Below are 14,380 nucleotides of genomic sequence, written 5' to 3' on the forward strand. Positions count from 1 at the left end.
TCTTCCTCTAAGAATGTAGCGTTCGTTGATACAAACACTCTATTTTCTTGAGGATCATAAAACAAACCACCTTTCGTCTCTTTGGGGTATCCTACGAATAGACATAATTTTGAACGACGTTCTAATTTCTTGGGATTTTGCAACAACACATGTCCTGGACATCCCCAAATTTTGAAGTGACGTAAACTACCTTTACGCCATTTCCATAACTCATAAGGTGTTTCTGAAACACTCTTAGTAGGAACCATGTTCAAAATGTATGTAGCAGTCTCCACTGCATATCCCCAAAACGGATTGGGTAATTGAGCGAAACTCATCATAGACCGAACCATGTCTAATAGAGTTCTATTTCTTCTTTCTGATACACCATTTTGTTGAGGCATACCCGGGGCTGAGAGTTGAGACCTAATTCCATGTTCTATCATATAGTCCTGAAATCTTAAGTCCATGTACTCTCCTCCTCGATCTGATCGAAGTGTTTTAATGGTTTTACCTAATAGATTCTCAACCTCAGTCTTATACTCTCTGAATTTTTTAAGAGCTTTGAACTTGTGATGCATTAGGTAAAGATAGCCATACCATGAATAATCATCAATAAAACTGATGAAATATTCATACCCTCCTCGTGCTTTGACATTCATTGGACCACAAAGATCTGTATGAACGAGTTCTAAGGTTTCTTTGGCTCTATAACCTTTTTCGGAAAATGATCGTTTAGTCATTTTTCCCTCAAAACAAAACTCACATGGAGGTAAAGAATTGTCTTCTAACTTATTTAGAAGTTCTCTTTTAACCAATCTCTCAATCCTATTGAGATTAATGTGGCCTAGTCTTAAGTGCCAAAGATAGGTATTAGGAGAAATCTTTTGTCGTTTATTTTGAGTTTCAGCTGTTTTAAACATCTCAGTATTTAAAATAGCTTTTGTTTCGCTCGGTTTTAACATATATAAGTTGTTTTCTAGTTTTGCAGAACAAATATATATACCTCTTTTGCAAATGAACACTTCATTGATTTCAAAAGATACTTTATACAATTGTTCTAATAAACAAGAGATAGATATTAGATTTCTTTTCATTTCAGGAACAAAAAGTACATTATCTAATATAAAGAATCTATCTCCAAAAAACAACTTTAAATTTCCTACTGATCTTGCTGAGACAACCTCTCCTGTTCCAACCCTGAGTGTTATCTCGCCGTCCGCAAACATTCTCCAGGAGCTAGTTTCCTGGTAAAAAGAACAAATATGATTAGTCGCCCCAGAATCTAGTATCCAAGTTGAGTTGTCATACTCTACTAAACATATTTCTACAACGAGTAAATCATATTTACCTTGTTGTGTCTTTTCGGCTTTTTTCTCTACAAGGTATTTTGGGCAGTTTCTCTTCCAGTGCCCGTTTTCGTTGCAATGGAAACATTTTCCTTTATCTGCTTTTTGAACCTTGTGTTTGCGGTTAGTAGGAATTTTATTTTTTTCCTTTACCCTTCTTCCTCATCAAAACACTTTTAGAAGTTGAAGGTCCAGACTTATTTTTGGAGGACGATCCTCGTTCTAATTTCTTGGAGATCGCAACATTTGCTTCTCCTGTTTGTCCCTTGTTCGTTAAGAGGGACTGATAAGTCTGTAGCTCATTGAGAAGAGCAGTCAAGTTATATTCTATTTTGTTCATAACCACATTGGTGCGGAACTGGAAGAAGCTCTTCGGAAGAGACATCATGATAAAACTGACTTGACTCTTCTCATCAATGACAGCTTCATTTTCTTCTGCCACATTGAAATGGACCATCATGTCCAGGACATGTTCTCTAACTGAGATCCCTTCTTTCATACAGCAGTTGTAAATGTATTTTATGGCTTCATGTCTAAGGGAGAAGGACGGTTGTCCAAACATCCCTTTTAGAGATTCCATAATCTCTTTAGCAGTACTCATAACATCGTGTTTCTTAGCCAAAACATCAGATATGCTGGCTAGAATGTACACTCGAGCTTTGTCATTTGCCTTTATCCATCTGTCATATGCATCCCAAACTGTTCGGTTTGCATTTGAGTTGAGGTTTGGAGGACACTCCTCAGTTAAAACAAACTTTAATCATCAATGACCAGTATTATGTTTAGGTTTGATTTCCAAGTTGTGTAGTTGTCGCCGTTTAATTTCTCAGAAGCGAGTAATTGTAGTATTGAGTTTGTCATGCTGTGATATAAAGAAAATTCTATTAGTGATTTGACTTAATTCTGTTTAATCCAATCAGTTTTAGCAAATGTAATAATGTACCCAAATCATTATTAATTTGCAACGATACTTTTTAATCCAATCAGTTTTAGCAAATGTAATAATGTACCCAAATCATTATTAATTTGCAACGATACTTTAGTGAGTTAGAGCAACTGCTACCGAGGGTAATGTACCCAAATCATTATTAATTTGCAACGATACTTTAGTGAGTTAGAGCAACTGCTACCGAGGGGCAGTCAATCAAATCATTATTAATTTGCAACGATACTTTAGTGAGTTAGAGCAACTGCTACCGAGGGGCAGTCAATCACTCATTCACTAAACCAAAACGATACTTTAGTGAGTTAGAGCAACTGCTACCGAGGGGCAGTCAATCACTCATTCACTAAACCAAGACGATACTTTAGTGAGTTAGAGCAACTGCTACCGAGGGGCAGTCAATCACTCATTCACTAAACCAAGATATTCTTGACTTAAACACTAATTCCAGAATAACTCTTGTTCCTATAGTGTTTTAGTTATCGCTATTTTGGTCAAGAATATACTAACTCTTAGTAATTCTTCGCAAGTGTGACCCACCAATTTCAGACCTCAGAGATCGGTCCCAACAATGCTATCGAATGAAAAAGCCAAAGTTGGGAATGGACCTAAGAAATCCTATCCATTTCTGGAGTTTGCGTTCTTCCGACTCCCATGTTACGACCCTCCGAATGGGTAGTTTCTCTAGGGCAACATGCAGGCGGAACATGGGAATCTCACGGTGCAACCTAATGGTGGAGACCATAGGACGTGTTGACTTCTTTCTCCCACTTACTATAAATACTTTCTCAATTCACCTTGTTATTGACTCATGCAAATACCTTCCGAATGGAGGACGCTCCTAGGGCGACACGAGGCCGAGCATGAATCTCACTGTGTGAATTTTTCAGAGAGCGTGAAGAGAAAACAATGTATCTTATACACCTTTTTCCACTAAGTATTTTAGATGGTTGGGTATACTCATTACTTAAGTATATTCCGGCTAATTAAGTATAACTTAAGTCTAGGTGATTTTTCTAAATCTTACATCACTTAAGCATGCTCATAAAACTGGGCTAACTAAGCTCAAGTACTGGTCCGATCTCTAGGTAGTAGGTGTTCCGTAAACCGTCAACTTAAGTACCTTCAGCCTTAGACAAGATCGTGCTAGGTGAGGGGAAAGCCTCTTTCTTTCAAGAAGTTTTGTGGGTAATAAGCATTTGCTCCTTTTGTATTGAGGCTCTCCTGTTCTCGTAACCGAAATTTTTTAAGACATCGACCTATTTTAACTGTTAAAATTGATCGTGCTCGGTTCTTAACCCTTAGTGAGCATGCACTTATCTTTATTATAGATTTTAACGTCTATCTCATTTTATGACGTTGAAAATAACCTATAACATGCATCTAACATGCTTTATATAACAATTTATATAATCATCCATTCCATGCAATAATATAACAATTTATATCTATCACTCATGGAACCCTAAGACATGCATACTATACATTATAACACTTATAACATACTTGGAATGCATGAAACATGCTTAGCCTATGGTGAGATTTTAAATCTATATGACATACTTTATGCATATACATTTTCTATTTAATTAAAACATACATTCATAATGCATAATTAATTAAACACACTAAAGTGGGTTGGTTTTGGCATTTTAAAGCAAGCAATTAACTAAATTATTACATTAATAATTAAAAATAACTTGAGCCGCTCCCGAGGATCACGAACTGGGCGAACCAACCCTTAAAAACGTTGAATCGGTCCCCAACGACAGAAAAAACACTCGAACCGCCTCTTCCATCTTCTTCGGTTCAACTTGCTATCTCTTCCATTTTTGATCAATTACAACCTAAAATGGACTCTAATGACTCCATAAATTACCGAACTTTCTTCATTCATTAAAGCCCATACACCTTAGGCTTATTACAATAATTGTATCAAATGGAAGCATAAAAAAAATGCCAAAACCAAAACCATCCACTTTAGCAACCACAAATTTCATTCATGAAATGGTACCCACCATGATCAAATTAATGTAAATAAAGTGCCTATGTAATGCTCTGATACCAATTGATGGTGTTAATATAACACATGCGGAAGCAATTTGGATCTTAGGCACTTTTAGAACATCAATTATTGTAAATAATTAGCATGTTCATAAGTATTAAAACTTAATGAGTTTAAATACTAACCTTTTGTAGTTCAAACTCCTTTTGCCTCACGAACCGGTTTCGAACCACCACTAGTGTCTTCTCCACTATCCTCCGGCCTTAGAACGGGATTGTGGAATCCGGTGAGTGACTAAACTTGGGAGGTATTTTGTATATGTGAAGAGAGTGTTTGTGAGAGGTTTTTCTCAAGGTTTTTCACCAAGAAGAAGAAGCCCTTTCATGTACCATGATCACTCTATTTAAAGAGCCATGTTTGCATGTTCATGCAAATTTGAGATTACCAAATTTTGACACTTCAAATTTCACTCAAATGTTTGGGATTATGTGGCAAGCATGCATGTTTGAGTTAACCAAATTTTGACACTCAAAATTCCACTCAAACTTGTGGGGTTTACTTGGCAAACATGCAAGTTTGGTTAAACCAAATCTTGACACCTCAAAATTCCAAATCCATTAAATGAAGTCAACATTTTGACTTTCTTCATTTTAATTCAACAATTAATTTGAACAATGAATTTCAAATTAAAGTAACATTACATGATTAATTAAACTATTTAATTAATATTTAATATTAATTCAAATGCCCATCCCAATCAATTCCGACACATAATTGATTAAGATATTTAAATCTTATTTAAATATCTCATATTCTCTCTTTTTGTTTAATTCGTAAATAAAACAAAAATGCGGTTAAATATATCGTATATATGTAACGCATATTCCCTAATTTGAATTCGAACATTTCGAACTCACTTGTCACATTGTTCTATGGTTTAGTCCGATATGAGCTAGCAGAGGGACCTAATGGACCTATAGATCATGGGCTCCAATGATCCAAGATTAACCGGTTAAACTCATTAACCTTCTTAACCAACATTCGTTAACTACTAGGACACTCCACTATAGCCTAATAGTTGCACTCCCCTCATTATAGATATAGTTCTGTTCATTTGATATAACCATGATTAGTAAGTCGATCCTTCACAAGTTGTTCGTAACTAGAGTTGGGTCAATTAGCCGTTTTACCCCTGAAGTTACTTCTTGTTGCTTATGTCCCACTGATCCTCTTATGAACAATTGGTTTGTGGTCCAACCAGTAACCCGAATCCCTCTCAGGCCAATGAGTGGGTGGGGCCCCTTGTTCAAGACCTGGAGTCAGTACTTAAGGGAACTACCTCTCTTAAAAGTGAGTAGGAGCGAATTCCATCTTGCACCCCACGTCCCCAGCTATTCACCCAGTCTTACCCTTGAAATGGGAGGCCTATTGAGTCGGCGAACTCAAGCCACTGTCACCCATGCAAATTTAAGGATAATTCCGAATGAACAGGAGTTCATGGTTAGCTCAGGATTAAGATCGAGTTACCTAGGTCATCGAATGAAAAGAAAATCAGTCTCAACAGTAAACGACATTATAAAGTGAGAGTGATTTTCTTCATGGTCCGATCTTATGCAATACTCATTGCATAGGACGCCCCCACTCACATGTCTCCACATGTACAATTTAGTGATCACATTGTTTATATCATATACAAAAGTGGGCCGCATCCATAGTGTCCCCAGAATAAGGTACTCAGCCTTATCCTTATACTATAGATCATTTTGACTATATACTTGGACTTGATCCACTTTTATGTCTCTACATATAGTTCAAGTATTCATACTATAGCTAGAGTGTTCTTAGTTTATTGAATTTAGATTAATGGTCGTAAAGTTCACTTTATTCAATAACAATTTTTTCTGAATAAACATCAATAATAACTTTATTGAAAATAGAACATATCTTTGATTACAAATTATGAGTTTTAGGACATAAAACCCAACATACCCAAAATCTGCCATTTTTTCTTTCAGTTTTATTTTTTTTTGTTTTTTTGCAGATCATTTTGGGGTTGTAGGAGGTGTTAGAGAGATATTTGGGTTGTAGGAGGTGTTAGGGAGATATTTGGGGAAGGTAGAGAGATTATTGTAATTAAAGTCTAAAAGTTTCACTCTCTTTTGCTTATTATTTATATCTAAACATCACCATTTATTGTAATTAAATTGGAAAAGGTAAAAGATCTAAATAAAAACCACAACAATTTGAATTGTGTTAGAAGTGGGATTTGAACCCACGCCCTCTCACAAGGACCAAAACTTGTGTCTGGTGCCTTAAAACACTCAGCCATACTGACTACCAATTAATAGATCCCATATTGGTTGGAGAGGGAAATGAACCATTCCTTATAACAGTGGAAACCTTTTCCTAATAGATGCGTTTTAAAACTGTGAGACTGACGGCGATTCATAACAGGCCAAAATGGAAGATATCTGCTAGCGGTTGGAGAGAGTAAGGAAGCATTTCTTTTAAGGGTGTGGAAAAATCTTCCTAGTAGATGCATTTTAAAACCGTGAGGCTGATGGTGATACGTAATGCGCCAAAGTGGAAAATATCTACTAGCGGTGGGCTTGAGCTGTTACAAATGGTACTTGAGCTAGTCACCAGGCGATGTGCCAGCGAAGACACTGGGCCCCCAAGTGGGTGGATTGTGAGATCCCAGATCGGTTCGAGAGAAGATAAAACATTTCTTATAAGGGTGTAAAAATCTCTCCCTAGTAGACTGCCAGCGAGGACACTAGAAAACCTCTCCATACTAGATTCGTTTTAAAACTGTGAGGCTGACTGCGATACATAACGAGCCAAAGCATAAAACATCTACTATTGGTGGGCTCAGACAATTATTAATATTTGGTTGGAATAGCTCAGTTGGTTAGAGCGTATGGCTGTTAACCACAAGGTCGGAGGTTCAAACCCTCTTTTTAGCTAGCGATGGCAATTGGTAACCAAGTGTTTCTTATGAAGATAAGATAGCTTTTTAGGTAGCTACGACTAGTTGAAATCGCATTTGAGCCCAATACCTTCATGGTCATGGTATCCGACTTTACCCCCAACAGGGGTTCGTCATAAACTGAAATCGGATCCATCGAACTTATCAATTCCAATATTTGAACTTATGCTTTACTCCCAATAGGGGTTCGTGAAGATCTTTCTAGTAAAGATATTCTTCAATCTCCATCTTCCATAAACTGAAATCGGATCCATTGAACTTCTCAATTCCAATCTTTGAACTTTCCATCTTCACAGATCGTGGTGAATTTCACCTAGCTCTGATACCAATGGGTAGAATCGCACAACAATGCACACACTCGATAAGAAAATGTAAGCAGAACTCTCACTAAAGAATTTGTATTATAAATTACCAGTTGGTAGAATCGCACAACAACGCACACACTTGATAAGAAAATGCCAACAACGCACACACTCGATAAGAAAATGCAAGGAGAACTCTCGCTAAAGATTTGCATTATAAATTCAGGTATTTCCAATAGGAGAGAACACAGAAAAAGTACATTTTCAAAGCTGTCCCAAGGGGGATATATATATATATATATATACATATATATAGTTCAGTTTACTATATATAGTTTTACCACATATAACCATCTAATATATATAACTATCTACCATATATAGCTTTAAATTCGAAAAGGTAAAAGATCTAAATAAAAAAGTTCATATCATTTTATGATAAAAGTCTAGCACCTTAGACCACTCGGCCATCATGACTACTTTTTAACAAATCTCACATTGGTTGGAGAGGTGAATGAACCATTCCTTATAATGGTGTGGAAACCTCTCACTAATTGACGCGTTTTAAAACTGTGAGATTGACGACGATCCATAACAGGCTAAAATGAAATATATCTACTAGCGATTGGAGAGGGTAAGGAAGCAATTCTTTTAAGGGTGTGGAAAAATCTTCCTAGTAGACGCATTTTAAAATCGTGAGGCTGGTGGTGATACGTAATGCACCAAAGTGGACAATATCTGCTAACGGTGGACTTGAGATATGGTATCAGAGCTAGTCACCAGGCAGTATGCCAGTGAAGACGTTGGGCCCCCAATGGGGTGGATTGTGAGATTCCAGATCGGTTGGAGAGAAGATAAAACATTTCTTATAAGGGTGTGAAAACCTCTCCCTAGTAAACTGCCAGCGAGGATGCTGGAAAACCTCTCCATAGTACATGCATTTTAAAACCGTGAGGCTGACGGATATACGTAACGAGCCAAAGCAAACAACATCTACTCATGGTGGGCTTAGAAAATTTAATATAATTGGCTGGAATAGCTCAGTTGGTTAGAGCGTGTGGCCATGTTCTTGATAACGGCAACCAGATCAATCACGAGTGTTAACTTATTTTAGGTTTGGACTAATAAGGTTCTTGCTCAATTTAATCAAATAATAAGCGCCATGTTCTTGTCGTTTCTGTTGGATTTTATGTCCTAAAACTCATAGTTTGTAAACAAAAACATATTATATTTTCAGTAAAGATTGTTATTGAATAAAGTGAACTTTATGATCATTAATCTAAATCCAATAAACTAAAAACAATCTGGCTATTATTACTTGAACTATATGTAGAGACATAAGAGTGGATCAAGTTCAAGTATATAATCAAAATGATCTATAGTATAAGGATAAGGCTGAGTACCTTATTCTAGGGACAATATGGATGCGGCCCACTTTTGTATATGATATAAACAATGTGATCACTAAATTGTACATGTGAAGACATGTGAGTGGGGGCGTCCTATGCAATGAGTATTGCATAAGATCGAACCATGAAGAAAACCACTCTCACTTTATAATGTCGTTTACTGTTGAGACTTATTTTCTTTTCATTCGATAACCTAGGTAACTCGGTTTTAATCCTGAGCTAACCATGAACTCCTGTTTATTCGGAATTATCCTTAGATTTGCATGGGTGAGAGTGGCTCTAGTTCGCCGACTCAATAGACCTCCCATTTCAGGGGTAAGACTGGGTGAATGGCTGGGGACATGGGGTGCAAGATAGAATTCACTCCTACCCACTTTTAGGGATAGAAGAGAGGTAGTTCCCTTAAGCACTGACTCAGGTCTTGAACAAGGGGTCCCACCCTCTCATTGGCCTGAGAGGGATTCGGTTTACTGGTTGGACCACAAACCAATTGTTCATTAGAGGACCAGTGAGACATAAGAAACAAGAAGTAACTTCAGGGGTAAAACGGTAAATTGACCAAGCTCTAGTTACGAACAGCCTGTGAAGGATCGACTTACTAATCATGGTTATATCAAATGGACAGAAATATATCTATAGTGAGGGGAGTGCAACTACTAGGTTATAGTGGAGTGTCCTAGTAGTTAACGAATGTTGGCTAACAAGGTTAATATGTTTAGCCGGTTAATCTTAGAGCGTTGGAGCCCATGATCTATAGGTCCATTAGGTCTCTCTGCTAGCTCATATCAGACTAAACCATAGAACAGTGTGACGAGTGAGTTCGAAGTGTTCGAATTCAAATTAGGAAATATGCGTTACATATATACGATATATTTAACCGCATTTTTGTTTTATTTACGAATTAAACAAAAAGAGAGAATCTAAGATATTTAAATAAGATTTAAATATCTTAATCAATTATGTGTCGGAATTGATTGGGATTGACATTTGAATTAATATTAAATATTAATTAAATAGTTTAATTAATCATTTAATGTTACTTTAATTTGAAATTCATTATTCAAATTAATTGTTGAATTAAAATGAAGAAAGTCAAAATGTTGACTTCATGGAAAAATCCATGTTAGTGGAGTTTTGAGGTGTCAAAATTTGGTTCAACCAAACTTGCATGCTTGCCACATAATCCCAAACATTTGAGTGGAATTTTAAGTGTCAAAATTGGGTGATCTCAAATTTGCATGAACATGCAAACATGACTCTTTAAATAGAGTGATCATGGTACATGGAAGGTCTTCCTCTTGGTGGAAAACCTTAAGAAAAACCTCTCACAAACACTCTCTTCACATATACAAAATCCCTCCCAAGTTTAGTCATTCACCGGATTCCACAATCCCGTTCTAAGGCCGGAGGATAGTAGAGAAGACACTAGTGGTGGTTCGAAACCGATTCACGAGGAAAAAGAAGTTTGAACTACAAAAGGTTTGTATCTAAACTAATTAAGTTTTAACATGCTAGTTATTTACTATAATTGATGTTCTAAAAGTGCCTAAGATCCAAATTGATTCCGCATGTGTTATATTAACACCATCAGTTTCACGAGTGTTAACTTACTTTACGTTTGGACTAATAAGATTCTTGCTCAATTTAATAAAATAATAAGCGCCATGTTCCTGATAACGTCAACCAGATCAATCCTAAGACTTGTTGTTTCTTGAGCTTCCACTGCTTTATGGTCATGGTATATCTCTTATCTATTTATATACAATTTACTCTATGTCATTTAGCATATATACAAATTACTTTATATGTCATTTAGCATATATAGCTTTTATAATGGTTCACTAAGCTATAAATAAGCAGCAGACTCCATAACCTAACAATCCAAAACCACGAACTCACACCTACAATCACCAGACTCGACGTTGAAACGTTTGGTTCACGACACGTAAAAGGCCACCGATGATCCCACATACACGAGAGGTAAGCTTTATACGCTTGAATAACGTCGTGTGTCGTCGAAATTCAGATTCAACTTTTAGGTTTTAAGAAGCTCATAGATGTGTCGTTTTAGGCATCTACAAGCCACGAGACTTCGTGGAAGAGAAGCAGAGAGTCCAACAAAGAGTTAGAGGAGGAAAACGATGAGAAAGAATGTCAGAAATAGCTACAAAGAGGAGAGAGATGAAAAACAGAAAATCGCGCTAAGTCGGGCAAAGAAGACGAATCCGTCGAATCCAGATACAAATCTGGATCTAGGTCAAAATCAAACCCACAACCCACTGCCAATCCATTGATTCGGCCCAACACAAGCTCAAGACCCAATTATAATAGCCAACCCAACCCAACGTCTCCAGCCTAGCTTGGCAGCCCAGCACCTGCGATCCCACATCTGCCTATCCAACCCGCAACGCCTGCAGCCCGAAACCTGATAGTCCATGGCGAAGCCCAATTACCTAAGACCCACCTACAGCAGCCCAACACCCACGTCGCGATCCAGCAATCGCACTTGACTCGCGCCTCGACCCAATTTACGTAACGACCTTAATATTTTACCTATTTAATATGAGGTCGTTACTATACCTTGAAATGCGGAATATACAATAAACGGGCCCTATTCATAAATGCGACTTACTCTTTCCTTTTGTTACCTCGTGAAAGAGAAAATGATTACAAGGAAAAAAAAAAGAGAAGAACATTATTGAAATAAAGGAAAAGTAACGAAACCAAAATGAATGTTTTATTCTACTCTATGGTTTATTATGCAATTATATTTCAACCTATACTAACCTATACTAATGATGTAGACCGAATTCAGCCTAGACTACGAAATAGAAAAACAAACAACTACCCTGTGCATGTGCCACGATCCGAGGTGTTCGATGTCGCCGTCGTTGTCACATCGGTGTCTTGCCCTTATCTGCAAAAGTAAAGTAGCACGAGGCTTGAGTATTTCTAGAATACTAAGTAAGTGATCCCCTATCGGGGTTATGCGACAATCACATGCAATGAAATGGTGGGACCTATCGTTTCAATTCGTTTCGTTGTCCCTACGGTGCAATCCTAACGGGTAATCGTGGACGTGTACCATATACTCTACACACAGCCCATACATGCGACTATGGGCTCACCAGCTAGTTCGCACACCGCTGGGCCATTGTCCTTATCGGTGGGCATACTCTAGGAGCCCCTTATGCCGGGACCCGTTAAAACTAGAACCGTCACGGTAGCGCTATGCAATGCATAACGATCGTTGTCCTGCCATTGGATGTACGCGTCCGTACCCTCGTGATGGGATGGCGGTATCCCCCCAGATGCATGAACACACATAATGCATGAGGTACCCCTATTTCTACATTTATCTTTAATGACCATAACTCCCCTGTCACGTTCCATGCTTCATGTCATTCTCATTTTCAATTCACATTTCATACACATTTCTATCAGGGTTATGATTCCAGACAGTTTACCGTGTTTTATGTCATACAATTCATGCTGTTCACATTCACATATTCCATACAAACATGCCATAATCATTCAAGGACCACATATCATCACATGCATAACATATCACATCAAACTAAGCAGCATACATAGCATACATTCACGTTCACATGATTTCATACTTAAGCACATTAAACTAGCATACAATTTAATGACACGTGCAAATCCACGGGCACGTGCCAACATATAGCAAATAATGCGTAACCTACGACGGGTGAGCCACTTACCTGGTTAGCTTAAGTCGTTGTCACGTATATATCCTTAATGAAAGTTCGATTCCGTCCTTTGAAATCCAAGTCAACCTATGTGAGCTCATGACATCAGTTTCAAGTTTGAACTCTGTAAAATTATTTCTCTAATTTACAGGGTTAAAAACTGTTAGACAAAATTTAACGAGTTTCATGCCCTCTGATATTTACTGTTTTATTTTTAAATTCGGTTAAACAAATCTTCCCTTCTCCCTCTTTGTAATTATTTTCCTTTGGTAAATGATTTTCAGGTTTGTAAACATTTTCAATTCTATAATTGAGATGTTCCTCTAATTCTCTAATTTTATATTTATTTTCATTCCGTAAACAAATATTGTTGGCCAATTTTAATTGATTGTTTGTCTACTATCTCATTGCCTACTAAAATTTTATTGATTCTAAATTGATTTCTTATAGCCATAACTATAAACAAAAAAGGAAATTTGAGATAGAATTTTACCCTAATAACAGACCAAAATCTCTCCTATGTCCCTATCATATCCTTTGAAACACCATTTACTTTTTACCACATCTGACATTTTTTTCTATTTATTTTTGGATTGATATGATAGGTGGGGTTTGTTAGACGAACACGACTCTCCATAATGGTATGATATTGTGAATATGGTATCTGATTCTAAATTGATTTCTTATAACCATACCTATAAACAAAAAAGGAAATCTGAGATAGAATTTTACTATGGTAACTGATTATTACTAGTAAAATAAAAAAGAAAATCTTACCCTAATATTATTAGACTAAAATCTCTCCTATATCCCCCTTTTTTACTTTTTACCAGATCTTGACATTTTTTTCTATTTATTTTTTGATTGAACTGATATGGTGGGGTTTGTTAGACGAACACGACTATCCGCAATGGTATGATATTGTCCACTGATTTGCTTCCCCAAAAGGCTCGTACGGAGTTAGTATTCCTCACTTATAAACCCATGTCCATTGCTTTGGGCTTCCCCAAAAGGCTTCCCCAAAAGGCCTCATACCAATGAAAGACTTCCATCATCTCATACCAATGGAGACTTCCATCATCTTCCCCAAAAGACCTCATACCAATGGAGACTTTCATCATCTCCTATATCCCCCATTTTTTACCAGATCTTGACATTTTTTTCTATTTATTTTTTGATTGAACTGATATGGTGGGGTTTGTTAGACGAACACGACTATCCACAATGGTATGATATTGTCCACTGATTTGCTTCCCCAAAAGCTCGTATGGAGTTAGTATTCCTCACTTATAAACCCATGTCCATTGCTTTGGGCTTCCCCAAAAGGCTTCGAGGTGTGACACCTTATGAAGCGTTTCTTTGGATAATAATATTTCAGAAAGGTTTCCCTTAAAGGTTCACCACGTTGTAATTCCTCCGCCCGGGTTGATGCTGTGTTTATTATCCCAACCACCACACTTCTGCATCTTTTTGTAACACATATGTCGCACACGCCACCTTATGGGTTGTTTGCACGTTTGGAGCAACTTCAAGTGCAACTAGGCACGTGTTCTTTATGCTTTATTAATATGATGTATGATGATGTTTGATGCATGTTTTACAATAATTATGATGTGTTGATGATGACGATGTATGCTAAGATGATGATCATAGTTTAGCTTTTTTTCTTCAACCTATAATTTGAATTG

The 14,380-nt window shown here is 37.1% G+C and overlaps 1 non-coding gene across 1 annotated transcript; it reads left to right on the plus strand.

The window, feature by feature from the left end:
• The first annotated feature begins 7,168 nt into the window (after window positions 1–7,168).
• On the plus strand, window positions 7,169–7,242 carry TRNAN-GUU. Its single transcript has one exon. It is a non-coding gene; the product is annotated as a tRNA-Asn (tRNA).
• The last annotated feature ends 7,138 nt before the right edge of the window (window positions 7,243–14,380 follow it).

The sequence above is a fragment of the Cucurbita moschata genome, unplaced genomic scaffold (assembly GCF_002738365.1).
Source record: "Cucurbita moschata cultivar Rifu unplaced genomic scaffold, Cmos_1.0 Cmo_Scf00047, whole genome shotgun sequence".
Lineage (NCBI taxonomy): Eukaryota > Viridiplantae > Streptophyta > Magnoliopsida > Cucurbitales > Cucurbitaceae > Cucurbita > Cucurbita moschata.